This window comes from Anomaloglossus baeobatrachus, chromosome 12, assembly GCF_048569485.1.
Source record: "Anomaloglossus baeobatrachus isolate aAnoBae1 chromosome 12, aAnoBae1.hap1, whole genome shotgun sequence".
In the NCBI taxonomy this organism is placed as follows: domain Eukaryota; kingdom Metazoa; phylum Chordata; class Amphibia; order Anura; family Aromobatidae; genus Anomaloglossus; species Anomaloglossus baeobatrachus.
Genome location: NC_134364.1, coordinates 25,381,871 through 25,409,557, shown reverse-complemented (window position 1 = coordinate 25,409,557; position 27,687 = coordinate 25,381,871). Strand labels below are relative to the sequence as shown.

The following is a 27,687-nucleotide window of genomic DNA, read 5'->3' as shown; positions in this document are numbered from 1 at the left end:
TTAGCTCACCCTCAGAGCTTGATTCACAGCGACACTGCTCAGTACTGCTATGCAATGTCTTCCATGCTGCTGCTTGCTAAATAATTTTTCTATTACAACAGAGCTGGATTCACAGCTACACGATTCTTAATCCTGTATCCTACATGGTGCCGTTGACTCATAAATGTTTATATCACCGCAGAGCTGAATTCATAGCAACATGGCCCAGTAGTGATGTATAATATCCTCCATCATTCTGCTTTCTAGTATATGTTTATCTCATCACAGAGCTGGATTCACAGCTGCTCTGCTCAGTACTGCTGTGAAATGTCCTTCATGCGGCTTCTGATTCTTACCATATGCGATATAGAGAAAGGAGCAGGAATCCCTCACACCTGTGTGTGCAGTGTATGGGAGACATCACAGCAGCTCGTCTCCGTCCTTTAGCTCAGAGTATAGCAGTCATACGCCGGTCTTTGCAGTATCTTCTCTGTATGTTGCTACCAGAACGAAGGGAGGTTCTATCTCTGCTTCATCTTTACTCATTATTCGTACAACCCGATGCCCTTTTTACAAACATAATTTGGGGCAAATACCATTTCTCGCGGGGTTATTAAGTTTTTCTCTTTGCAAATGCCAAAAAAGCATTAATTCCCGACCACAGCGGATTTACAATCATCTGATTCATGAGGCAGCGTGAAACATTTCCTGGATTAGTTTTCATAATATAATCTGATCTGGAGGGTAAAGGCAGAGCAATGAGTGACGACTGATATGTGCACAGAGCAGCACGGCCACCAAATGCGCGCCCTGTCCCCCGGGGGCTGGCAGGAACCCGCGCACGACTTCCATGGGCACCGCAGGCACCGCAGGCACCGCGGTGGGGAAATGATGGCCTGCCTAAACCCAAGTCTTCCGGTTCGGAGCCTATATGGAAAGGTCAGAACGGTGATGACCGGGCTATCTGCGCCTCTACCCTGGAGGTTACTGGATTGTGGTTTCCTCCACGAGTTCTGGTTTTGCTCACACATATTCTGCAATACCTCGAAAGTCTTAAAGGAATTCTCAACTTCTGGAAAATTTCTAAAAGATTTATTTTCCAGACACTATAGAAATGTTTACTTTTAGTAACTTTATGATTCTCAAGGCATCTAACCGTTATCTGGACATCTGCAAAAATGGATGCAAGGGTAAAAATACAGTGGAATATAATGGGTTACCATGCGGAATCCCCCCAAAACCACTTTAAGGGGCCAAAGTAGTGACCGGCTGACATTCAGGAGCATGAAGTCAACATAGGGGCAAATTTTACAGCTATAAGCCCAGCCAAGGGTTGAGAAGCAATAGATTCGGACATAGCATATCCACTGAAATTTAGAGGGTCCGACTACTGGGACCCCCAGCGAACCAGAAATCAGGTACAGGAATTCTGAGAACTGGACTCTGCAGGAGCAGAGGTGCAGAGGAGCAGAGGTGCAAAGGAGCAGAGGTGAGGAGGAGCAGAGGGGAGGAGGAGCAGAGGGGAGGAGGAGCAGAGGTGCAGAGGACCAGAGGTGCAGAGGTGCAGAGGACCAGAGGTGCGGAGGTGCAGAGGTGCGGAGGAGCAGAGGTGTGGAGGTGCAGAGGTGCGGAGGTGCAGAGGAGCGGAGGAGCAGAGGTGAGGTAGAGCAGAGGTGCGGAGGAGCAGAGGTGAGGAGGAGCAGAGGTGTGGAGAGGCAGAGGTGCAGAGGAGCAGAGGTGCGGAGGTGCAGAGGAGCGGAGGAGCAGAGGAGCGGAGGAGCAGAGGTGCGGAGGAGCAGAGGTGAGGAGGAGCAGAGGTGCGGAGGAGCAGAGGTGTGGAGGAGCAGAGGTGTGGAGGAGTGTAGGTGTGGAGGAGCAGAGGTGCGCATGTGCATGTTTATTGTCTATGAGACGGCCAGAAGAAGCTGTGCTGTACTCACCAGTCTCACAGACAATGAATGGAGTGCTGCATCTGGACCCTGCTCTTACAGGGACCCACAGCGCTCAGTAGCTTATCCATCCTGGGGATAGAAGGTAACTTGATTTTTTTTTTAGAATTAACCTTTCAATTTCTTTACACGCCATGCCTGACGCCCACACATTATAAGCCACAAAGAAAGCAAAAAACCCAATCCACAAATCAATACAGACTCAAAACAATTATACTCCGCAGACTCCTGCACTAATATTCCCAGACAGAATTATTATAGACCCCAAACCAAATACAGACCCCCCCAGACCAGATCCTCTAAATCTATACAAAGTCCAGACCACAATCTTTAATGGGTCTAATCTGAGACTTGTAGTTCTCTCTCCTGGTCAGTACCCGAGAGATGGGACGGCAAGAGGAAGGAAAGAGAAGAAATCAGCAGCAAAGGTGGGGGCTTTTTTTGGGTAGAGGGTCTTCTCTGTTGTCTATGCTGTTTGCAGACATTACAGACCCCAGACCAGATTCTCTACAGAGGCCAGTGCAGACTGTGCAGATACTCACGTCTCGTACAGCGTGGCACCGTGCTACCTCTGGGGTACGACTCAGAAGAGAGCGGCAAAGCCCAGACCGTATAGAGCCAAAGCAAAGACCCTTTAAATAGAATATATGCCAAACCTGACCCCTTAAACTAGTATTGACCCCAAACCAGACCCTTTAAATTTATACAGACCCCAAACCAGTCCCCTTAAACTAGCATAGATCCCAAACCAGACCCCTTAAATTAGTATTGATGCCAAACTAGACACCTTCAATTTATATAGACCCCAAATCAGACAAATTAAACTAATATAGACCCCAAACTGGACTTTTTAAACTAGTATAGTCCCAAACCAGACCCCTTAAATTAATGTAGACCCCAAACCAGACCCCTTAAACTAGTACAGACCCCAAACCAGACCCCTTAAACTAGTACAGACCCCAAACCAGACCCCTTAAACTAGTATAGACCCCACACAAGACCTCTTAAACTAATACAGACCCCAAATGAGACCCCTTAAACTAGTATATACCCAAAACCAGTCCCCTTAAACTAGCATAGATCCCAAACCAGACCCCTTAAACTAGTATTGATGCCAAACTAGACCCCTTAAATTTATATAGCCCCCAAATCAGACAAATTAAACTAGTATAGACCCCCAAACCAGACCCCTTAAACTAATACAGACCCTAAACGAGACCCCTTAAACTAGTATAGACCCCAAACTAGACCCCTTAAACTAGTATAGACCCTAAACCAGACCCCTTAAATTAATATAGACCCCAAACCAGACCCCTTAACACTAGAACTACTGGACTCGTGACACCTATGTAGAAATACATAGTGCAAAGTTGTCAAAATGACTATCTCAGTAGTTCTAGTGTTAATCTAATATAGACCCCCAAACCAGACCACTTAATCTTATATAGACCCCAAACCAGACCCCTTAAACTAGTACAGACCCCAAACCAGACCCCTTAAACTAGTGCAGACTCCAAACCAGACCCCTTAAAATAGTATAGACCCCACACGAGACCTCTTAAACTAATACAGACCCCAAATGAGACCTCTTAAACTAGTATATACACAAAACCAGTCCCCTTAAACTAGTATAGACCCCAAACCAGACCCCTTAAACTAGTATAGACCCCAAACCAGCACCTTTTATATTAGCCTCGCAGAGCCCAGACCAGACTTTGTATCTCTCCGGGTTCTTCTCATGCCTTCAGTTTGCCACACGCCAGGGGTTAGACGATGCACGCACTCCTCATTGTTCTCTCCGTCTCACTGACTCTTTCCTGGAAATCTTCCACACATTGTGAGCAGTCAGAAATGTACAAGCCCAACATTAACTCTGCCCATTTTTGCCCTTCTTCCCACTTCTCTCATCGCCCCCCCTAGTCCTCAGGCTGTGTAGAGAACCGCAGCTCACTTTAATGGAGCAGAGCTGCAATACCAGACTTGACCAGTGGACATGTGTGGCGCTATTGCTGGACATAGTGGGGGTTTTCCGGCCCGGTAATGATGTCTTGGCCGGACAATCGATGATATCTCCGCCGCACGCTCTTGGGTATCACACATGGGACATTTCTGCACGATATGTTTACACAAGATGACAACACGTCCAAATCTCATCCAATTGCTATAAAAATGCACATTTTGCCGGCTCCGCTGCACGGGAGGAAATCAAGGGATTTGGCTTCGGAGGACACAAAATTTATGTCCTTACTTACAACTTTCAAACAGGGCGGCTGTATTTACCAATGTCGATGATGAGCAGAGAAGGAAAGTCTAATATTTACATAACGCATATAATGTTATTTACAGCAGCGAGGAAAGAGTGATGCAACCACACAAAAAGTCCGGATGTAGCAGAGCTGGGACCGGTCATCTCTCACACTGCATAATGTGCGCGCTGTAACCTTCCGTAGACCGGCAGGTGGATCAACTGCAACAGTGGTGACAAACTCAGTTCTGCTACATCGGTCTCAGCTCTGCTACATCGGTCTCAGCTCTTCTACATCGGTCTCAGCTCTACTACATCTGTCTCAGCTCTGCTACATCTGTCTATGTTACCTGTGCTCTTTGTTATGATTCAGGGACCGAGGAGGATCAAAAAATGCGAAAATCCAAAAAGTAACCAGAGTGGCTGGATCCTTAATGGACTGCAGACCTAATCCTAACACACAACTAGAAGTAGCCATGGGACGTGCCTACGATGACCTAGTTGTCTCGACAAAGCCGGAGAACTAAATATTCTCACAGATAGAAATATAAGAAAGCTAATCTGCCTCAGAGCAGTCCCCAAAGATATAGATAGCCCCCCACATGTAAAGGTTACAGTGATATAGGAAAACAAAATACAAAGCCAGAAAAACAAATTCAGCAAAGGTGAGGCCCAAACTATCTTTATAGGAAAGGTTAGGAAGGAGTACTATCTGCAGCCGTGAAAACCCTAATAAATACCAGCACGTCTGATATGGAAAAACCCTAAGACCCAACGGCCTCTCTCCCGCTATATCAGCACTCTGATGTTACTGGGGTCCAAAAACACTAATATAGATGAGGGACTGAATTAATACCAAGCATGACAAAACACAATACATTGCAGAATCATGGAACTGGGTATACAGACACTCCCAGCAGGGAATGATCTAATTCCACCAGGAACTCCACACAGACAAAATAGGAATCAAACAGTATCAAAGCAGAAAAAACACCAAGAAAGTGGAAACAGTAAGCAGAGGTACAAAGACCACTTATCTGAGAGGAGTTCTGGTAGAAAGCAGGGCTGGTTTCAGAATGTCCTTAACACACACGATATCCATTGAGCACCGGCAAGTAACAGGAGTAAAACTACTCAGCTATATAGCCCAATCTGAGAGACCTGATTGCCAGTACTCCATAGGTGTGTGGCTTTCATTCCACAAATCAACTGCACCACCAGCACTGACCACAAGAGGGAGCCCCAAACTGGAAAATGTATTCACAACAGCCCTTATTAAAAAACATTTCCGCTACGGACAATTTTTTTTTTTTTTTGTTTGAAGCTGATCATTGGATGTTCTTTTATTTAATCAATCAAATATGATCTGCAAACGAACCGGATTGCAAGTGTTCAATTTCCCTACAGTGCCCCCAGAGGAGGAATTAATTATTAAAAAATGCCCTGCGACGCAAGACCCACTTTGCTGATGGACCCCCCTATAATAACTGAAAGATCCATAATTGGAGATCATGCACTGATTAAACACTTAAAGGGGTTGTCCAATTTAGAAAATCCCTATATTAGGGACTGTGGGGTAAATAGAGGGGTTTTCTGTTCAGGATCCTCATCCCTTGGTCAGAATGGAGATCGGTTACAAAGGGCGTCTCTCGCCTTGGAGGACCCGACCTGTGCTGCATTACATGGATGTGAATGGACATTGTGCTATACTCTCTTTCTCCTGTGGTGGCGCTGCAGGAAAATGGAACACACTGTCAGTTTTACCAGCAGATTGTAGCTGATCGGTGGGTGTCACAAGCAGGAGGACCCTTCTTCTCAAACAAGTTGGGGTAGTCCACAATGAAAAGTGTCACAAACCACCGGGGGGGGGTCACTCAGAAATCCCCCGCGCTGGCTACCAGTACGTCACAATCGGGGGGTAACAAGTGGGGGTAACCCCTCCTTTATACCTCCCGACCGACAGACAGAGCACGTGACGCGCTCTCTAGCGCCCCTCTTATAGTCAGGCCAATTATGGAATTGCCCGACAATAAGCAAGGAGGCCACTATACTACTTATGCCGATTATTGAAGGGTCCCCGGTGAGAGTAGGGTATATATTCCCCCGACCTCCGCGGGCGGAATATATAAAACCTCCCCGAATCTCACTGGCCTCCCCACAATAATCCTTGGCACAACTCGCTGCCACCAACCGCTTCACGGTAACTATTAGCCGAACACACGGACGTGGGATTCAAGATCGAGATAACAGAACAGCCCAAGATTAATTATATAATTTAATCAGCCTAAAGCACACTAGAAACTACAATATATACAATAGGGAATCTACAGAATATACATATGTCAGAGTAGAGTTACAGATAAAGCATGGTTTACAAACAGGCATACACAGTTCCAGCAGTTACCTTGTGCGTCTGGCCACAGGGGGGCGCTGTAGACCAGGTTTCCAGGAACTCCCTCACAGGTCTTTCCCAACCAGGCCCCCGAGCAAAAGAACACTGGAAAATGGCCGAAGTAGGGTTATCAACCTGGGCAAATCCAGGTCCCCTCCTACCTTAGTGACCTCAGAGGGAGCACTGCTCCACCCCTGGCTGGAGTTATGGACAAAATCCACAACATGGAATATGGCCATAACTTGGCCTGGGAGCGTCGTAGGCGGACGCCGACGCTCTCATTGTGACAGCTATGAATTTAGCTACAGAACGAGAGGACTCATGACTTGTCTACTAGTTCCCCATTGGCTGATATCACGCCTGGGGTATTTCCCCAGGTCCTGCTCCCATAAAAAGGGTGTGCCAGCATCGTCCGCATGCGGAGACACCATTTTTATGGTTGCCATATTTATCGGAAATATGGCTTGCGAGATATGAACCATTTTTTACTGGAGTCGTCCTGTCTGGATACTTCCAAGCTTGCTAACTAGATAGCAGCCCCTACTACAGGGTCACGGCAGGGAGTCATCCTGTGTCCATTGTTCCCACATCACCTAATCTCCATATCACAGGAGATGGCCATGGGATGTGACACCTTCACAGATGCTGGACATCTGAGAACAAGAAGGGAGGGGGCACTGCCATGGAGTGATGAGAGCGATTATGACTGGAAGTCATAATTCATCTTCATATCCCAGGGTTTGCCTCACACCTCCCCCCTTTTGAGGGCGCTAGGGGGCAGCACACTCCGGTGTTCCCCCGTGCGCCCGTCCGCGACCTCTCCTTGTCGGGACAGCCCGTCTGCGTTACCGTGGTCCCGGCCCCTTTTGTGGCGAATGGTGAAGTTGTATTGCTGGAGCGCAAGGCTCCATCGCAACAATCGCCCATTCGTCCCAGAGACGGTGTGCAACCAGCTGAGGGGATTGTGGTCCGTCTCCACGATGAAGTGGCGCCCGTATAGATAGGGTTGCAGACGCTGCAGGGCCCACACTATGGCCAGGCACTCCTTTTCCATCGTGGAATAGGCCACTTCCCGTGGTAACAGCTTCCTGCTCAGGTACAAGACTGGGTGCTCTTGGCTCGCAGAGTCCACCTGGCTGAGCACCGCACCGAGGCCGAAGTCACTGGCGTCGGTCTGTACTACAAACGGCCGCGTGAAGTCGGCTGCCTGTAGCACGGGCGGGCTGGACAGGGCGTCCTTTAGGGCCCGGAAGGCTGTCTCGCAGTCCATTGTCCAATCGACTGCAGAGGGCAGCTTCTTCTTGGTGAGGTCCGTCAAGGGCTTTGCCAGGCTACTATAGCATGGAACAAACCTCCTATAGTACCCAGCGGTCCCCAAGAAGGACATCACCTGCTTCTTGGTCCTGGGGGTGGGCCAGGATGCGATGGCTTCCACTTTCTCAGGCTCGGGCTTCAGTGTTCTCCCGCCTACCCGGTGACCGAGGTACTGGACGTCGCTCATGGCCAGCTGACACTTTCCCGGCTTGATGGTCAAACCTGCCTGGTGGATCCGCCTGAGCACCTGTGCTAGATGCTCTAGGTGATCTTCCCAGGTGGGACTGAAGACGGCAATGTCATCCAGGTACGCGGCCGCGTACCCTTCAAGTCCCTTGAGCAGGGTGTTGACCATCCGCTGGAAAGTGGCAGGGGCATTCCTCATCCCGAATGGCATCACCGTGGACTCGTACAGTCCAAATGGGGTAATAAAGGCAGAGCGTTCCCTGGCCTTGCGAGTCAGGGGGATCTGCCAATATCCCCGGCTCAGATCCATGATGGTCAGGTACTGAGCCCCGGCCAACTGATCGAGCAGGTCATCGATGCGTGGCATTGGGTACGCATCGGCGACCGTGACAGCATTGAGCCCCCTGTAGTCCACGCAGAACCGAGTGGTTCGGTCCTTCTTAGGGACGAGGACTACAGGCGAGGCCCAAGCGCTGTTGGATGCCTGGATCACCCCCAGCTTCAGCATCTCGTCAATCTCCTGGCGCATGTGTTGCTGCACCTCCAGGGAGACCCGATATGCTGAACGCCGGATCGGGGGATGATCCCCAGTGTCCACGTGATGGACAGCCAAGTTAGTCCTTCCGGGCTGGTTGGTAAACAACCCCCGGAAGGGGTGTAGGGTGGCCCACAGCTGGGACCGTTGGTCCTCCAAGAGCTGGTGGCCAACCTCCACATCCTCAATGGATCCGCCTGCCCTAACCTGGGCTAGCATATCCAAGAGGGTTTCCGCTTCTCCCTCCTCGGGCAGGTTGCACACGGGGAGCGCACATGCCTCCCGCTCATGATGTGCCTTCATCATGTTCACATGGAAGGGCTTCCGCCTTCCACGGGCAGGGTCCAGGGTGACCAGGTACGTCACAGGGTTGAGCTGCTGGTACACGAGGTATGGGCCTTCCCAGGCTGCCTGAAGCTTGTCCTGTGGTACGGGGACCAGTACCCACACCTTTTGACCCACTTGGTAGGTCCTCTCACAAGCGTTCTGGTCGTACCAACGCTTCTGATCGGCCTGGGCTTGAGCCATATTGTCGTGTACCAGTTGCGTCAAGGCCTGCATTTTGTCCCGGAAGCGCATGACATACTCGATAACCGACACTCCAGGGGTGGCCAAATCCCCTTCCCAAGCCTCTTTCACCAGGGCCAGGGGGCCCCGCACACGTCGCCCGTACAGGAGCTCAAACGGTGAGAATCCTGTTGAGGCCTGTGGAACCTCCCGGTAAGCAAATAACAGGTGTGGGAGATACCGCTCCCAGTCACGCCCATGGGAGTCGACCAACATCTTAAGCATCTGCTTTAAGGTGCCATTAAACCGCTCGCACAGGCCATTAGTCTGTGGATGGTACGGGCTGGCCACCAGATGTCGCACCTGGACTTGCTTACAGAGGGCCTCCATCAGCTGGGACATGAATTGGGTCCCCCGGTCAGTGAGCATTTCCTGGGGAAAACCCACTCGGGAGAAAATCTCCAGCAATGCGGTGGCCACCTTGTCAGCCCGAATGGACGACAAGGCCACTGCTTCTGGGTACCGGGTGGCATAGTCCACTACCGTTAGTATGAAGCGTTTCCCGGAGCTGCTGGGGATGGCCAGCGGGCCGACCAGATCCACAGCCACCCTCCGGAAAGGCTCATCGATGATTGGCAGAGATACCAGTGGGGCTTTGGGGTGTGGCCCCGCCTTCCCCACTCTCTGACAGGTTTCACACGAACGGCAGTAGGCAACCACATCGGCCCCCATTTTTGGCCAGTAGAAATGCTGGTTTAACCTGGCCTTGGTCTTAGCGATCCCTAGGTGTCCGGCCATCGGAATCTCATGTGCGATCCGCAACAACTCCGTCCGGAACGGATAGGGTACCACCAACTGTCGGTCCCTGGGCCACGCCTCCGGTGAACCCTGCTGGACCGTGGCCCGGTACAGCCGTCCTTGGTCCCAGACCACTCGCTCCGGGTCCGAGTCCGAGGGAGGCTGTGCCGCCTGCTCCTTAAGAGCTTTCAGGCTGTCGTCAGCTTCTAACGCTGCCTGAAACCCCTGACTAGATGTGGCAAGAATCGACGAGACTGTCACATCTTCAGTCAGTACCCCGGGACCTGTGTCCTGGCCTCCACCTGACTCGGCTGCCACTTGGTCAGAAGGGGAAGAGCTATCAGACCTCCGGGAGGCCCCTTGGCTTCCAGCACTCCCACTGCGGGTGACAGCGGCCACAGCCGCTGCGACCGTGGGTCGTGCCTGCTCCTCCTCCGTTCCTGACCAAGTCGCCGGTTCAGGCAGACCTACCTGGCTTCCTGACACCCCGGTTGTGGGGGAAGCATGCACCGAGATCTTACCTGGGAGCACTTCCGCTCCTGGACCGGCCCCAATCTCACCTGCCTGTTCCCCTCCTGCAGCAACAGAACCCCGCTGTGAAATCTCTGGGGACCCCACATTTGCTGTGGTAGCCCCCACCCCACACACTGGTCCTCCCCCTGCAGCACCCTGCTCTCTGCTTATCCCTGCAGAGGGCAACAGATCCCAGCTCACTGGCTGGTTACTTGTAGAGGCATTGTCACACCTTTCTCTGACCCCCTCCCCTGTCACAGCTGCAGCTGAGTGTGTGTCTATGGTGTCTATGCAAGCAGAAATATCAGAGTTCACTCCCTCCTCCCTTACATCATTCATAGATAACACATTAACATTGTTAGGAGTCATGTCAGTACGGGCTGAAGGTTCAGCCCTTGGGGGGGGCCCAAACTGGGAGGTTATCTGCCCCAAATCTGTCCCAAGTAGCACGTTTGCAGGGATCCGATCAGTTACCCCCACCTCTCTCACCCCTCGCCCTGCGCCCCAGTCCACATAAATGTCAGCAACAGGCAGCGCCGGGTCAATGCCTCCAATCCCGGAGACAGCGAGGGTTTTTCCAGGGATCAAGTCTTGGGGGGACACCATCTCAGGCCGCACCAGAGTCACCTCCGAGGCGCTGTCTCGCAGTCCTATGGTCACAGACCGGCCGACGGTGACAGGTTGGAAGCTGTCCAGGGACCTACCACCACCCCCACCCACACAATACACCTTGGGCGGCCCTTGGGACGGGGACGGAGCCGGGGCCTTGGGACGCTGAGGGCACATGGCCTTGAAGTGTCCAGGTAGGTTGCACTGGTGGCACCGTCTTGGCTCTGCCACGGGCCTGGAGAGGGGAGTTGAGGGGGACACCCCCTGCAGTCTAGGGGCAGGTGGGGCAGTCGTAGAATTCATCTTACCCCCTCTCCAGGTGCTGCTGGTGGCTGCTCTCCTGGCCTCAGGAGCCCGATTGTTGGTGTAGTCATCGGCCAGGGCAGCTGTAGCCGTGGATCCCTTTGGCTTCTGGTCTCGGATGAACTGGCGGAGATCCTCAGGGCAGTTCCACAAGAGTTGCTCCGTGATGAACAAGTCCAGGATCTCCGGTCCGGTGGAAAGCTGCAGGCCTTGGGTCCAGTGGTCGGCAGCTCGGGCAAGTGCCCGCCGGTGGTCAGCCCAGGAGTCCTTTGGTCCCTTTTGCAGGGTCCGGAACTTCTTGCGGTAGGACTCCGGAGTGAGGTTGTACTGTTGGATCAGGGCCCGCTTGATGGTGTCGTAGCCCTGATCTGCCTCAGCAGGCAAGTCCCCAAGGATATCCAGGGCCTTACCCCTTAGACGGGGGGTCAGGTATTTGGCCCACTGATCCTTGTCCAGATGGTGCTGCAAGCAAGTCCGTTCAAAAGCAGTCAGGAAAGAGTCCAAGTCTCCATCCTTCTCCAGCACTGGGAAGTCCTCAACACGGACCTTTGGAAGTTTGGTGTCTTGAAGGTCACGTGTGGCTGATGAGGGCCGGAGCTGAGCTAGCTGCAGCTGGTGGTCACGGTCTGCCTGTTGCCGTCGCTCTTCACGTGCTGCTTGCCGCTCCGCAGCCTCACGCGCTGCTTGCCGCTCCGCAGCCTCAGCGTCACGCGCCGCCTGCCGCTCTGCTCTGCGCTCTGCCAGGAGTTCCTTGTAGCCCTCCTGGTCTCCAGCCTGGAGAAGGGCCATAGCCATTTGAAGAAGGCTATCCGAGCCTCCCAGGCTCGGTGGAATGCCACGTGGTGATCTGCGGCCCGCTGCGGAGCCTGGTGATTCACTGTCCATTGCAGAGCGGAGGGCTGGCATCTGGCTCGTTGAGGACCCTTGGGCGAGCTCCTCCTCATTTTGTCCAGCAGTGCCAGGTTGTGCGATGTCCTCTGCAGAGCTGTTCTCTGCAGAACGGTTTTCTGGCGTCGAGCTCCTGGAGGACTCGTGGGCAACCTCCTCATTACTGTCCACAGCACCGTCCTCCCTCTCTTCGGCTCCTGCTTTAGCATTGGCCAGTTGCATAGCTCTGCTCCTGGTGCCATCAGCCATTCTTGCAGACTTTTGGTCACTGACACAGAACTGACACCTGATGCCTCCACACACCTTACAGTATCTGCACTCTGACACTCTAGTGTTGAGCTAGTCTGAAGACCCCAGCAGCCACAGCTGCTGCAGGCAGTCTTTAGTGTCTGGGAGTATGGGTCTCACACTCACACACACTATTATCTCGATCCCACCGCTATGCCACCAATATGTCACAAACCACCGGGGGGGGTCACTCAGAAATCCCCCGCGCTGGCTACCAGTACGTCACAATCGGGGGGTAACAAGTGGGGGTCACCCCTCCTTTATACCTCCCGACCGACAGACAGAGCACGTGACGCGCTCTCTAGCGCCCCTCTTATAGTCAGGCCAATTATGGAATTGCCCGACAATAAGCAAGGAGGCCGCTATACTACTTATGCCGATTATTGAAGGGTCCCCGGTGAGAGTAGGGTATATATTCCCCCGACCTCCGCGGGCGGAATATATAAAACCTCCCCGAATCTCACTGGCCTCCCCACAATAATCCTTGGCACAACTCGCTGCCACCAACCGCTTCACGGTAACTATTAGCCGAACACACGGACGTGGGATTCAAGATCGAGATAACAGAACAGCCCAAGATTAATTATATAATTTAATCAGCCTAAAGCACACTAGAAACTACAATATATACAATAGGGAATCTACAGAATATACATATGTCAGAGTACAGTTACAGATAAAGCATGGTTTACAAACAGGCATACACAGTTCCAGCAGTTACCTTGTGCGTCTGGCCACAGGGGGGCGCTGTAGACCAGGTTTCCAGGAACTCCCTCACAGGTCTTTCCCAACCAGGCCCCCGAGCAAAAGAACACTGGAAAATGGCCGAAGTAGGGTTATCAACCTGGGCAAATCCAGGTCCCCTCCTACCTTAGTGACCTCAGAGGGAGCACTGCTCCACCCCTGGCTGGAGTTATGGACAAAATCCACAACATGGAATATGGCCATAACTTGGCCTGGGAGCGTCGTAGGCGGACGCCGACGCTCTCATTGTGACAGCTATGAATTTAGCTACAGAACGAGAGGACTCATGACTTGTCTACTAGTTCCCCATTGGCTGATATCACGCCTGGGGTATTTCCCCAGGTCCTGCTCCCATAAAAAGGGTGTGCCAGCATCGTCCGCATGCGGAGACACCATTTTTATGGTTGCCATATTTATCGGAAATATGGCTTGCGAGATATGAACCATTTTTTACTGGAGTCGTCCTGTCTGGATACTTCCAAGCTTGCTAACTAGATAGCAGCCCCTACTACAGGGTCACGGCAGGGAGTCATCCTGTGTCCATTGTTCCCACATCACCTAATCTCCATATCACAGGAGATGGCCATGGGATGTGACACCTTCACAGATGCTGGACATCTGAGAACAAGAAGGGAGGGGGCACTGCCATGGAGTGATGAGAGCGATTATGACTGGAAGTCATAATTCATCTTCATATCCCAGGGTTTGCCTCACAAAAAGCCCCTTTAATACAAGCAAAAAAGCTACATAATGGCATCTAGAAGGGGTGGCATAGTCTACCAATATTACCCAAGGTAGTCAAAAGGAACACAGCCATTCCTTCATCCACCTATCAAGGACACATTTATTTAAAGGGGAACCTGTCACCTCCGCCATACATCCTTTCTGTAGGGATCATGTTATAGAGCAGGAGGAGCAGAGCAGATTAATATATAGATTTGTGGGAAAAGATTCCGGATAACTCATAGTGCAGGCATTTTTTTCATGCTGATTCTGGGCTTAGGAGTCTAGAGGGCGGAGCCACTGAAAGAAGCCCGCCCACTGGACTCTCTAGGGATTTTAATCAATAAATTGCTGGTTATCCTGAATCTTTTCCCACCAACCTATATATCAATTCACTCAGCTCCTCCTGCTCTATAACGTGGGGCACACAGATGGGACGCCAGATTCAACATGACAGGTTCTCTATAGATTTAAAAAAAAAAAAAAATGAACTGAAATAGCTTTTTATGGTCCCAAAAAATGAGACGATGACGGCTCAATGCATAAAACCCCAACCACACTTTGTAATGTCTTTGTTGGATCATCAGGAAAGTTCTTTCCTTCCCTCAGATCCAGGGGAGTTTCTAGTGGACTTGTAGCCAAGTGTTTCATTTTACCTGCAGCGCCACCACAGGAGGCATAAAGTATTACAGAATGCCTATTGAAATCAATGATTGTCGATGTAAAGTGCAAACCTGCTGGATCCTCTTGGTAGAGAGCATCTGTGCAGCTGCTGGGTCCTCCTGGAAGAGAGAATCTGTGCAGCTGCTGGATCCTCCTGGTAGAAAGCATCTGTGCAGCTGCTGGATCCTCCTGGTAGAGAGCGTCTGTGCAGCTGCTGGATCCTTCTGGAACAAAGCATCTGGGCAGCTGCTGAATCCTCCTGGTAGAGAGCATCTGTGGAGCTGCTGGATCCTCCTGGTAGAGAGCATCTGTGGAGCTGCTATATCCTCCTGGTAGAGAGCGTCTGTGCAGCTGCTGGATCCTGCTGGTAGAGAGCGCCTATGCAGCTGCTGGATCCTCCTAGTAGCGAGCACCTGTGCAGCTGCTGGATCCTCCTAGTAGCGAGCACCTGTGCAGCAGCTGGATCCTCCTGGTTGAGAGCATCTGTGCAGCTGCTGGATCCTCCTTGAAGAAAGTGCCTGTGCAGCTGCTGGATCCTCCTGGAAGAGAGCATCTGTGCAGCAGCTGGATCCTCCTCAAAGAGAGCGTCTGTGCAGCTGCTGGATCCTCCTGAAAGAGAGTGTCTGGGCAGCTGCTAGATCATCCTAGAAGAGAGTGTCTGGGCAGCAACTGGATCCTCCTGGTAGAGAGCGTCTGTGCAGTAGCTGGATCCTCCGGCAAGAGAGCACCTGTGCAGCTGCTGACTTCTCTTGATAGAGAGCACCTGTGTAGCTGCTGGATCCTCATGGTAGAGAGCGCCTGTGCAGCTGCTGGATCGTCTTGGAAGAGAGCGTCTGTGTAGAGGCTAGATCTTCCTGGAAGAGAGCACCTTTGCAGCTGCTGGATCCTCATGGTAGAGAGCGCCTGTGCAGCTGCTGGATACTTAGCACCAGTGGAGAGTATTTTGGTGTGGTGCAGAAACCATGCAGCAAACCCAATCTTTGCCACAGATGAATGACATGGGAGACCAAAACGTTCATGCTAAACCATCATACGGTAAAGTGAACAATGTCTCAAAACTACAACTCGTCCTGCAAAAAACAAGCCCTCATACGGCCATGTTGATTGAAAAAAAAAATGGTTTATGATTCTTGGATAATAGGGATGGAAAATGACAAAATTTGTCAATGTCCTTAAAGGGTTAAGGGCGATTGACGGCATTTGCAAAACATCATTCCAATGCTTATCCCTGCGGTAGACTACTGGGCCCATTAGAGATCAACACATTTACCATCGTCTCAGGAGACGACTTCAAGGACCTGAGGCCCCAATTCTCCAAGTTCTTATGTGTTTAATGATCCTAATTACAAGACCCTCACTTCCTAATAACCGGTCAGGAAGACGCCCGGGATCATCACACCTCCCCGGCTAATGCACCGCTGCCTCCCCGGGGGTGAGGATGGAACGCAGATGTCAGAAATCCCGGTAATGGAGGAAATCACCAGTAGATCTGTCACTAAGTGGTAACTGTTATTACGTGTTACATTATATGATCAATCAGGGCGTTAATGTATCCACTAATTATACAGATCATGTAAGACGTCCACACGGCGGAGCAAGTAAATAAGAAGTAGGCCACTACAGCTACCATCATCCTTCACCGATAAGTGAAAATGGCCAAATTGTGCCCAATTAGTCATTTTCCATCCCGGTGTCATGTGATCATTGGTGTTACAGAAGGTCTCAGGTGTGAATGGGGAGCAGGTGTGTGACATTTGGTGTTATCTCTCACACACGCTCTCATACTGGTCACCGGAAGCTCAACATGGCTACTCATGGGAAAGAATTATCTGTGGGTCTAAGAAAAAAGAATTGTTGTTCTACATAAAGATGGCTGAGGCTATAAGAAGGTTCTCACCATCCTGAACCTGAGCTGCAGCACGGTGGCCAAGACCATACAGCGGTTTAACCAGATAGGTTCAACTCAGAACAGGCCTCGCCATGGTCAACCACAGAAACTGAGTGCACATGCTCAGCATCATATCCAGAGGTGGGGGGGGTCTGCCAGTCAGTGCTCAGTCTATACGCTCCACACTGCAGAGGTTACAGGGGTGGGGGGTCCGCCTGTCACTGCTCAGACCATACACCGCACACTGCAGAGGTTACAGGGGTGGGCGGTCCACCTGTCAGTGCTCAGACCATACACTGCACACTGCAGAGCTTACAAGGGTGGGGGGTCCGCCTGTCAGTGCTCAGACCATACACCGCACACTGCATCACATTGCTGTGCATGGCTGTCGTCCCAGAAGGAAGCCTCTTCTAAAGATGATGCACAAGAAAGCTGCAAACAGTTTGCTAAAGACAAGCAGACTAAGGACATGGATTACTGGAACTGTCCCTTTGGTCTGATGAGACCAAGATAAACTTATTTGGTTCAGATGGTGTCAAGCGTGTGGCAGACAGGTGGGGAGGACAAAGACAAGTGTATGCTGCCTACAGTCAAGCATGGCGGTGGAGGGTCATGGTTTGGAGCTGCATAAGTGCTGCCGGCTGTGGGGGCTACAGGTTATTAAGGGAACCATGAATGCAAACATGTCCTGTGACATAACTGAAGCAGAGCATGATCCCCACCCTTCATATTCCAACATTACGACCCCAAACACCTCCAAGACCACCACTGCCTTACTACAGAACCTAAGGGTGAAGGTGCTGGACCAGCTGAGAGTCTCCAGATCCAAATCCTATCAAACATCTGTGGAGCCTCCTTACATGGAAGATGGAGAAGCACAAGGTCTCTAACAACCACCAGCTCCATGATGTCGTCATGGAGGATGGAAGAGGATCCAGCAGCTCCTGTGAAGATCTAGTGACCTACGGATAGGATAGATGGATGGATAGATAGAGGGATAGATAGATAGATAATAGATAGACAGATAGATAGATAGATAGATAGAGGGATAGATAGAGGGATAGATAGAGGGATAGATAGATAGATAGAGGGATAGATAGATAGATAGAGGGATAGATAGATAGATAGATAGATAGAGGGATAGATAGATAGATAGATAGATAGATAGAGGGATAGATAGATAGATAGAGGGATAGATAGATAGATAGAGGGATAGATAGATAGATAGATAGAGGGATAGATAGATAGATAGAGGGATAGATAGAGGGATAGAGGGATAGATAGATAGATAGAGAGATAGATAGATAGATAGAGGGATAGAGGGATAGATAGATAGATAGAGGGATAGATAGATAGATAGAGGGATAGAGGGATAGATAGATAGATAGATAGATAGAGGGATAGATATATAGATAGAGGGATAGATAGATAGATAGATAGAGGGATAGATAGATAGATAGATAGATAGAGGGATAGATAGATAGATAGATAGATAGATAGATAGATAGATAGATAGAGGGATAGATAGATAGATAGATGGATAGAGGGATAGATAGATAGATAGATAGATAGACAGATAGAGGGATAGATAGATAGATAGATAGATAGATAGATAGATAGATAGATAGATAGATAGATAGAGGGATAGATATATAGATAGAGGGATAGATAGATAGATAGATAGAGGGATAGATAGATAGATAGATAGATAGATAGATAGATAGATAGATAGATAGATAGATAGAGGGATAGATAGATAGATAGATAGATAGATAGATAGATAGATAGATAGAGGGATAGATAGATAGATAGATGGATAGATAGATAGAGGGATAGATAGATAGAGGGATAGATAGATAGATAGATAGATAAATAGATAGATAGATAGATAGATAGATAGATAGAGGGATAGATAGATAGAGGGATAGATAGATAGATAGATAAATAGATAGATAGATAGATAGATAGATAGAGGGATAGATAGATAGATAGATAGATAGATAGATAGATAGATAGATAGATAGAGGGATAGATAGATAGATAGATAGATAGATAGATAGATAGAGGGATAGATAGATAGATAGATAGATAGATAGATAGATAGATAGAGGGATAGATAGATAGATAGATAGATAGAGGGATAGATAGATAGATAGATAGATAGATAGAGGGATAGATAGAGGGATAGATAGATAGATAGAGGGATAGATAGAGGGATAGATAGATAGATAGATAGAGGGATAGATAGATAGATAGATAGAGGGATAGATAGATAGATAGATAGATAGATAGAGGGATAGATAGATAGATAGATAGATAGATAGATAGATAGATAGATAGATAGATAGAGGGATAGATAGATAGAGGGATAGATAGATAGAGGGATAGATAGAGGGATAGATAGATAGATAGATAGATAGATAGATAGATAGAGGGATAGATAGAGGGATAGATAGATAGAGGGATAGATAGAGGGATAGATAGAGGGATAGATAGATAGATAGATAGAGGGATAGATAATAGATAGAGGGATAGATAGATCATGATGCATAATATGTGTTTTGTATGTCAGCTCCTTGTCTTCCTTACGCCGTCGCTTCTTCCTTAGGTCAAGACGATCACTGTGACCTCATTGTTTCCTCTGTGTCACAGAGACCACCGCTCTGACATGAGACCCCCAAACTTGCAGCCCCCCATATCTCAGCCCAGAGTGTGAGCTTGCGCTGGAACAGATAAATGAGGTTTTCTTATCTTATAAAATGATGACATATTGCTTGGATATGAAATGACTTAATAATGGGTGGGAGTTTGGCGCTAGGACCCCCACATTCCTGAGATTGTTGCACTAACTGTCTGTACGGCGGCGGCTGAACCATCAGACTGTGCACCTGCCCCTATTCACATGGATAAAGAGTAAGAGGCGCTGCAGGTACCCCAGGTGTTCCTCCATTGCCAGCACCGGTGAGGGTCCCGGCGTTCAGCCCCCCGCCCCAATGAAGGGATTTAGTAAATAAGTCCTGCAACTTTCTGACACATTGTGTGTTTTCATTCACTGCCGGTCTCCCCCTACTTGCTGGGAGTTAATAGAAATATTATTTTCCTAACACTTCTTTCCGCTGACCTTTACCCTCCATTGTATCCTCTGTGGATTCCGCACTGATACATTGTAGGTAGGGAAGACAGGTCAGTGCTGGGGGATTACAGGATTACATGCTATAGAAACAAACCCTCTGCTGTGAGAGGTGGGAGGTCGCGGCCTCTTTTTCAGCTTTTAGATGTTTTGGAATTGATAACTATTCACTGGCAGCAAGTGGAGATCTTGTAAATACTGACACATAAGAGTAAAATGTTGCAAAACTTTTCATTATGCAGCGGTTGATGACTTTCCAGGGTGTTGTAAACCCGGCAGAACATGTGGATGGTGGTTTTGGGAGTTGTGGTTTCTCGCGGCTTCTGTTATTGAATATTTCAGCAGCAGAGATGGGGGGGGGTCGGGGGTCACCAATAAATGACCACAGATGGTACAAATTATAGAAAAGTCCTCATCCCCTGCTGCGTACTGTGCAGAATACAGGGAACTATTTGTTCACCGCAACGCAGAAACCAACGGGGAAACTACATCCAAGTCTTAAAGGGATATTCCACAATTGCAGAGTCATATATGCATCTTCCATAGGCCACGTTCACACGGTCAGTATTTTACAAGCCAAAATCAGAGGAAAAGTATAATAAAAAAAGGGCAACATTTCTGATGTAATATAGTGAAAAAAAAATACTCAAAGTGTGAACGTGGCCTTAAAGGAGATGGGAGCTGCCGAAATTATCAGTATTACATAGATGGAAAATAGGAAATGAAAAGTTAAAATCTGTGTTGGCGATGCACAAGATGTGAAGAGGATGAGCCAGGTAAGTATATTCCAATAAATGTATTAATCGATGCGTTTCGCATATAAACTTCTTCAGGGCACAAACTACTCCTGAAGAAGCTTATACTTCGAAACGCACAGACCTAATAAACTATTGGGAATATACATACCTGGCTCATCCTCTTCGCATCATCATATCTCATCCATCATCAGCATGGATTTTAACCCTTTATCTCCTGATTTCAATCTCTGTATTCTGAGCAGCTGAACCAGCCATATCTTTGAGCGAATTCCTGTGTTTGTGGGTACACATCCCTCACCAGGTGAGCACTCTGCAATTCAGCATTACTTCCCTCTTGCGCTCATCTTTTCTTTAGAGTCTTCATTATCAGTGTTACATGGCAGCCATTCTCATTAAGGAAATAGTCTCAACTCCCTGCATGCCCTGAGCTGTAGTTTTGCAATAGACATAAGCTATCTTCGGCTTCTTATGAGTGAAATTGATGCCAAATGATATATTACATTCGAGGGTAACGCACTAAGAGCAGGGATAGATAGATTGCTCTAAATTCTACATATGGACACCTAGATAAAGGCATCGCCGTGCAAACAAGCTGCTGCGTGGCACATTTGCCATCCATATGTCTTACATCCAATGTAAAATTTTAACTTTTCTCTCCATTAAATTGTGCAATAAACTAAAGAGAAAGTTTCAGAAACTTCACTCGCCTTTTGCTCCAGAACAGAGCTGCATTCAACCAGAATTTGCCAAAGGGGTGTCCTTAAGGTATATAATATATTACCTGCTATGAGACCGGACTATTCCACATACAGACGCGCAGGAAAAATCGTATACAATGTCTTTATATTACTATTGAGTCCTATAAATGATGTATGAAGCTGTACGAGTAGATATTGCCCTTCCGTCCGAGGTAAATATCAGGAAAACCCCAGAGAGGAAACTATATAACACCCTTATATCCTTATAGTTATTAAGTATCCGGAGGTATCAAACATATAACACAAAAGAAACAAAAAAAGAAACAAAGTGTTTCTGTTTTGTAAATAATCCCACAGGTTTTTGTGTTTAAAATCAGAGGTATGAATAAATAAATAAAAAAAACTAAAAGTGTGAAATTAAAATAAATAAATAAATAATAATACAAATAAATAATGACAGTAAAAATAATAGAAATATATATATATATATATATATATATATATATATATATATATATATACACACATACATACATACATACATACATATATATATATGCCAAAACTATCCCCCAGGGAGGGAGGAATAGGGAGGACTATTTTTAATTACGAAGTATACATATAACACAAAACAAGAAAAAGAAATAAAAAAAAGAGATAAATTCTATCACTATTTTGAAAATATGTAAACATGTGGAAGTGAAATAAAAAAATATATACTGTGTATATATATATATATATATATATATATATATAAACACGCACACACAGTATATAATTATATATATCTCAAACACATAAACAAAACAAAAAGAATTTAATTCTTTTGCTATTTTGTAAACAATTCCATAGGTTTTTGTGCTTAACATTAGGGCTGTAAATAAAGATATAAAAAATGTAAAAGTGTGAAAGTGAAATATATATATATATATATATATATATATATATATCTATATATATATATATATATATATACTGTATATATACACACACACACACACACACACACACACACACACACACAAAACTATCCCTCAGAGGAAGGGATGGGGAAGATTATGAATTTCTATGGATTTCTTCCCAAAAAATAAGACAGTTATTTTGCAACAATTTTTTCAGATTTTACTTAAGAACAAAAAAGTAAGTGTTTAATAGGAATGTTACTTACAGTAATGAATGCCGTACTGTGTGTGCGGTGCAGGGGGGTCCCGGGGGTCCGCGCTCCTGGACACAGGGGTCTTCTGGTCGCTGTTGGCTCCTCTGAGGGTTTTGGAGTGAGGGAGATGTGAGCATGAAATTATACAGGGAAAGTTGTCATCATCACACCCCTGCCTGCACGAGAGGAGGGGTCACAGCCGCTGCAGATACACTATATACCTCTGTGTATAGCCCATATTCTGGAGTTTTACACGTGTTCTCTATTATGATCTCATTTTTAGGAGTTTCCTTTTGTTAACACTATGTTCTACCATCCTACAGGAGCGCGGCTATAGGGGGCGCAGAGGAACCAGTTGCCCCCCTCCCCTCTCAAACCCTGGTTTTCAAGCCTCTGTTACATTAGAAGACCCCAGTTTTATCAATGCACAGATTGTGTATTGGAGCCCAGATGCTTCACATTACACCAAGGGTCTGCTTTTTCATTTCCCCACAACAGCGCCCCTCCCATGCATGTGGCTGAGTCTGGTATTGCACCTCCGTTTCATACTGCAATACCAGACACAGCCACTTGGATAAGGGTGGCGCTGTTTCTGGGGAAGAAGCAGATGCATTTTTTTCATTAAACTGTTGATATTAGAATGAGCTCTCAGTTGGGGATTGAGCTTTAACATTGAAGTATAAAGCAGTTGGGTGTTGGTTTCCATCTTCATCACGTATATTTGGCAACCTTCATTTCAAGGCTCCCATAGCTGCCCATGGTCTAAATCTATGTCATTCAATACCTGGGTGACAATACTGATGGGCAGTGACTGCCATTATCGGTCTTCATCAGGACATAGCACACAGGGACGAAGCCTAAGGAAGATTATAAGACAGGAGACTTCTATATTCCTTGGAAGGAGCAATAGTTTCCATGTCCAGGCGGGGGTCGTGCTGCAGCCGCACAGGGGTCCAGCAGGTCAGGGGGCCACATCCAGAGCTATTGGACTGCAATGGGCCCATACACTGTTCTCACACAGGGGCCTTTTTTTGGCCTGTGTCCACCCCGGTCAGTGACATGTATTTTCTTGTAAAAAATGCAGAAGTTTAGCAATTCTGATAATCCGGTGCCTGGCTGTGGGGTCGTAGATCTGGATCTTGTTGGATCTGGAGCACGGGCCCCTAAATAAATCCCTACAACAGGGAAATGCAAAGTGTTAGCAAAATATGTAATATAATTAGGCCACCCATGAAAAAAGTGCAGAAAAAATATTGGAGGGTCAGAATCCTCCCTAATTACCTATCTCATAAAGCCTGATTGATGGGGTGATCATTACCTGCCTGCTGGGTGGTCATCATCGCCCCCGCACAGGAGGGCGATACTCAGAGGAAGGGCAGAGGGCCCCAGAGATGGTGATCAGAAGGGGAACAAGTCATCCGAAAAGTGTCCATATCCAGGGCCCAGCAACAGCGCAAACCACACGGCGAACGCAGAATATGCCGCACCCTCCCGGGCCCCTCGTCTCCTTGTACAGTCTGGTACAACACTCGGGGCCAGGAGCCTCATCACTCATATAATGAATGACTCTGGGGAAAAGCTATAATTACTGTAACATGGGGAAATCTACAAGTCTGAAGAAATGATCAATCTACAATGGAAATATAACATGCTGTTAGTGTAATAATCTGTAGCACAAAGAGTGAAAAAAACAAAGATAATCAACCATCTAAATACAATAGATTGCTCTAGTGCTCCAGAGCTGCACTCACTATTCTGCTGGTGCAGTCACTGTGTACATACATTACATTACTGATCCCGAGTTACCTCCTGTATTATACTCCAGAGCTGCACTCACTATTCTGCTGGTGCAGTCACTTTCTACATACATTACATTACTGATACTGCAATACCTCCTGTATTATACTCCAGAGCTGCACTCACTATTCTGCTGGTGCTGTCACTGTGTATATACATTACATTACTGATCATGAGTTACCTCCTGTATTATACTCCACAGCTGCACTCACTATTCTGCTGGTGCAGTCACTGTGTACATACATTACATTACATTACTGATCCTGAGATACCTCCTGTATTATACTCCAAAGTTGCACTCACTATTCTGCTGGTGTAGTCAGTGTGTATATAAATTACTTTACTGATCCTGAGTTACCTCCTGTATTATACTCCAGAGCTGCACTCACTCTTCTGCTGGTGCAGTCACTGTGTACATACATTACATTACTGATCCCGAGTTACCTCCTGTATTATACTCCAGAGCTGCACTCACTATTCTGCTGCTGGAGTCACTGTGTACATACATTACATTACTGATCCTGTACAGATCCCGAGTTACCTCCTGTATTATATTCCAGAGCTGCACTCACTGTTAAAGATCTTCATTTTTTAGTATTGTGCAGCTTCTTCAATTTGCATAAAGTGGAATTGAGAACATTTTTTTTACATCTGTAGAAAGAATCCAAACATCATCTGGATCATTGAGAAGGACAACATTGTCTTCTGTTTAACACCTTCCTGTAGAGAAACATTAAAACACAGCTGAATGTATCAGGGTCTGCAGAAGTGAGGACCTGTCTGTATTATTCCTGTACTGTGACATCACTGTGTGTATTATCCCTGTACTGTGACATCACTGTGTGTATTATCCCTGTACTGTAACATCCCTGTGTGTATTATCCCTGTACTGTGATATTACTGTGTGTATTATCCCTGTACTGTGACATCACTGTGTGTACTATCCCTGTACTGTGACATCACTGTGTGTATTACCCCTGTACTGTGATATTACTGTGTGTATTATCCCTGTACTGTGACATCCCTGTGTGTATTATCCCTGTACTGTGACATCACTGTGTGTATTATCCCTGTACTGTGACATCACTGTGTGTATTATCCCTGTACTGTCACATCACTGTGTGTATTATCCCTGTACTGTGATATTACTGTGTGTATTATCCCTGTACTGTGACATCCCTGTGTGTATTATCCCTGTACTGTGACATCACTGTGTGTATTATCCCTGTACTGTTACATCCCTGTGTGTATTATCCCTGTACTGTGATATCACTGTGTGTATTACCCCTGTACTGTGACATCACTGTGTGTATTATCCCTGTACTGTGACATCCCTGTGTGTATTATCCCTGTACTGTGATATCACTGTGTGTATTACCCCTGTACTGTGACAACACTGTGTGTATTATCCCTGTACTGTGACATCACTGTGTGTATTACCCGTGTACTGTGACATCACTGTGTGTATTATCTCTGTACTGTGGCATCACTGTGTGTATTACCCCTGTACTGTGACATCACTGTGTGTATTATCCCTGTACTGTGACATCACTCTGTGCATTATCCATGTACTGTGACATCCCTGTGTGTATTATCCCTGTACTGTGACATCGCTGTATGTATTATCCCTGTACTGTGATATCACTGTGTGTATTACCCCTGTACTGTGACATCACTGTGTGTATTATCCCTGTACTGTGACATCACTGTGTGTATTACCCCTGTACTGTGACATCACTGTGTGTATTATCCCTGTACTGTGACATCACTGTGTGTATTACCCCTGTACTGTGACATCACTGTGTGTATTATCCCTGTACTGTGACATCACTGTGTGTATTACCCCTGTACTGTGACATCACTGTGTGTATTATCTCTGTAGTGTGACATCACTGTGTGCATTATTCCTGTACTGTGACATCACTGTGTGTATTATCCCTGTACTGTGACATCACTGTGTGCATTATCCCTGTACTGTGACATCCCTGTGTGTACTACCCCTGTACTGTGACATGACTGTGTGCATTATCCCTGTACTGTGACATCACTGTGTGTATTATCCCTGTACTGTGACATCACTGTGTGCATTATCCCTGTACTGTGACATCACTGTGTGTATTATCCCTGTACTGTGCCATCACTGTGTGTATTATCCCTGTACTGTGACATCACTGTGTGTATTATCCCTGTACTGTGACTTCACTGTGTGTATTATCCATGTACTGTGACATCACTGTGTGTATTATCCCTGCACTGTGACATCACTGTGTGCATTATCCCTGCACTGTGACATCACTGTGTGCATTATCCCTGTACTGTGACATCACTGTGTGTATTATCCCTGTACTGTGATATCACTGTGTGTATTAACCCTGTACTGTGACATCACTGTGTGTATTATCCCTGTACTGTGACATCCCTGTGTGTATTATCCCTGTACTGTGATATCACTGTGTGTATTACCCCTGTACTGTGACAACACTGTGTGTATTATCCCTGTACTGTGACATCACTGTGTGTATTACCCGTGTACTGTGACATCACTGTGTGTATTACCCCTGTACTGTGACATCACTGTGTGTATTATCCCTGTACTGTGACATCGTGGTATGTATTATCCCTGTACTGTGATATCACTGTGTGTATTACCCCTGTACTGTGACATCACTGTGTGTATTATCCCTGTACTGTGACATCACTGTGTGTATTACCCCTGTACTGTGACATCACCATGTGTATTACCCCTGTACTGTGACATTACTGTGTGTATTATCTCTGTACTGTGACATCACTGTGTGCATTATTCCTGTACTGTGACATCACTGTGTGTATTATCCCTGTACTGTGACATCACTGTGTGCATTATCCCTGTACTGTGACATCCCTGTGTGTACTACCCTTGTACTGTGACATCACTGTGTGTATTATCCCTGTACTGTGACATCACTGTGTGCATTATCCCTGTACTGTGACATCACTGTGTGTATTATTCCTGTACTGTGACATCACTGTGTGTATTATCCCTGTACTGTGACATCACTGTGTGTATTACCCCTATACTGTGACATCACTTTGTGTATTATCCCTGTACTGTGACATCACTGTGTGTATTATCTCTGTACTGTGACATCACTCTGTGCATTATCCATGTACTGTGACATCCCTGTGTGTATTATCCCTGTACTGTGACATCGCTGTATGTATTATCCCTGTACTGTGATATCACTGTATTATCCCTGTACTGTGACATCACTGTGTGCATTATCCCTGTACTGTGACATCACCGTGTGTATTATTCCTGTACTGTGACATCACTGTGTGTATTATTCCTGTACTGTGACATCACTGTGTGTATTATCCCTGTACTGTGACATCCCTGTGTGCATTATCCATGTACTTTGACATCACTGTGTGTATTATCCCTGTACTGTGACATCACTGTGTGTATTTTCCATGTACTGTGACATCACTGTGTGTATTATCCCTGTACTGTGACATCACTGTGTGTATTATTCCTGTACTGTGACATCACTGTGTGTATTATCCCTGTACTGTGACATCACTGGGTGTATTACCCCTATACTGTGACATCACTTTGTGTATTATCCCTGTACTGTGACATCA

At 47.2% G+C, this 27,687-nt stretch overlaps 1 protein-coding gene across 2 annotated transcripts in view; it reads right to left on the bottom strand.

Annotated features, from left to right (window-relative positions):
• Window positions 1–25,263, bottom strand: part of LOC142258398 (B2 bradykinin receptor-like) — a 46,203-nt gene extending 20,940 nt beyond the window's left edge. Inside the window, exons 1-3 of one of the 2 annotated variants that reach the window (XM_075330995.1) lie at window positions 24,605–25,263; window positions 23,051–23,441; window positions 22,279–22,370 (exon numbers count right to left, since the gene is read on the bottom strand). The gene's annotated coding sequence lies outside the window, so the exon portion shown is untranslated. The remainder of the gene's footprint in view (window positions 1–22,278; window positions 22,371–23,050; window positions 23,442–24,604) is intronic. The other variant, XM_075330996.1, reaches the window with a different exon arrangement.
• Window positions 25,264–27,687: the final 2,424 nt, after the last annotated feature.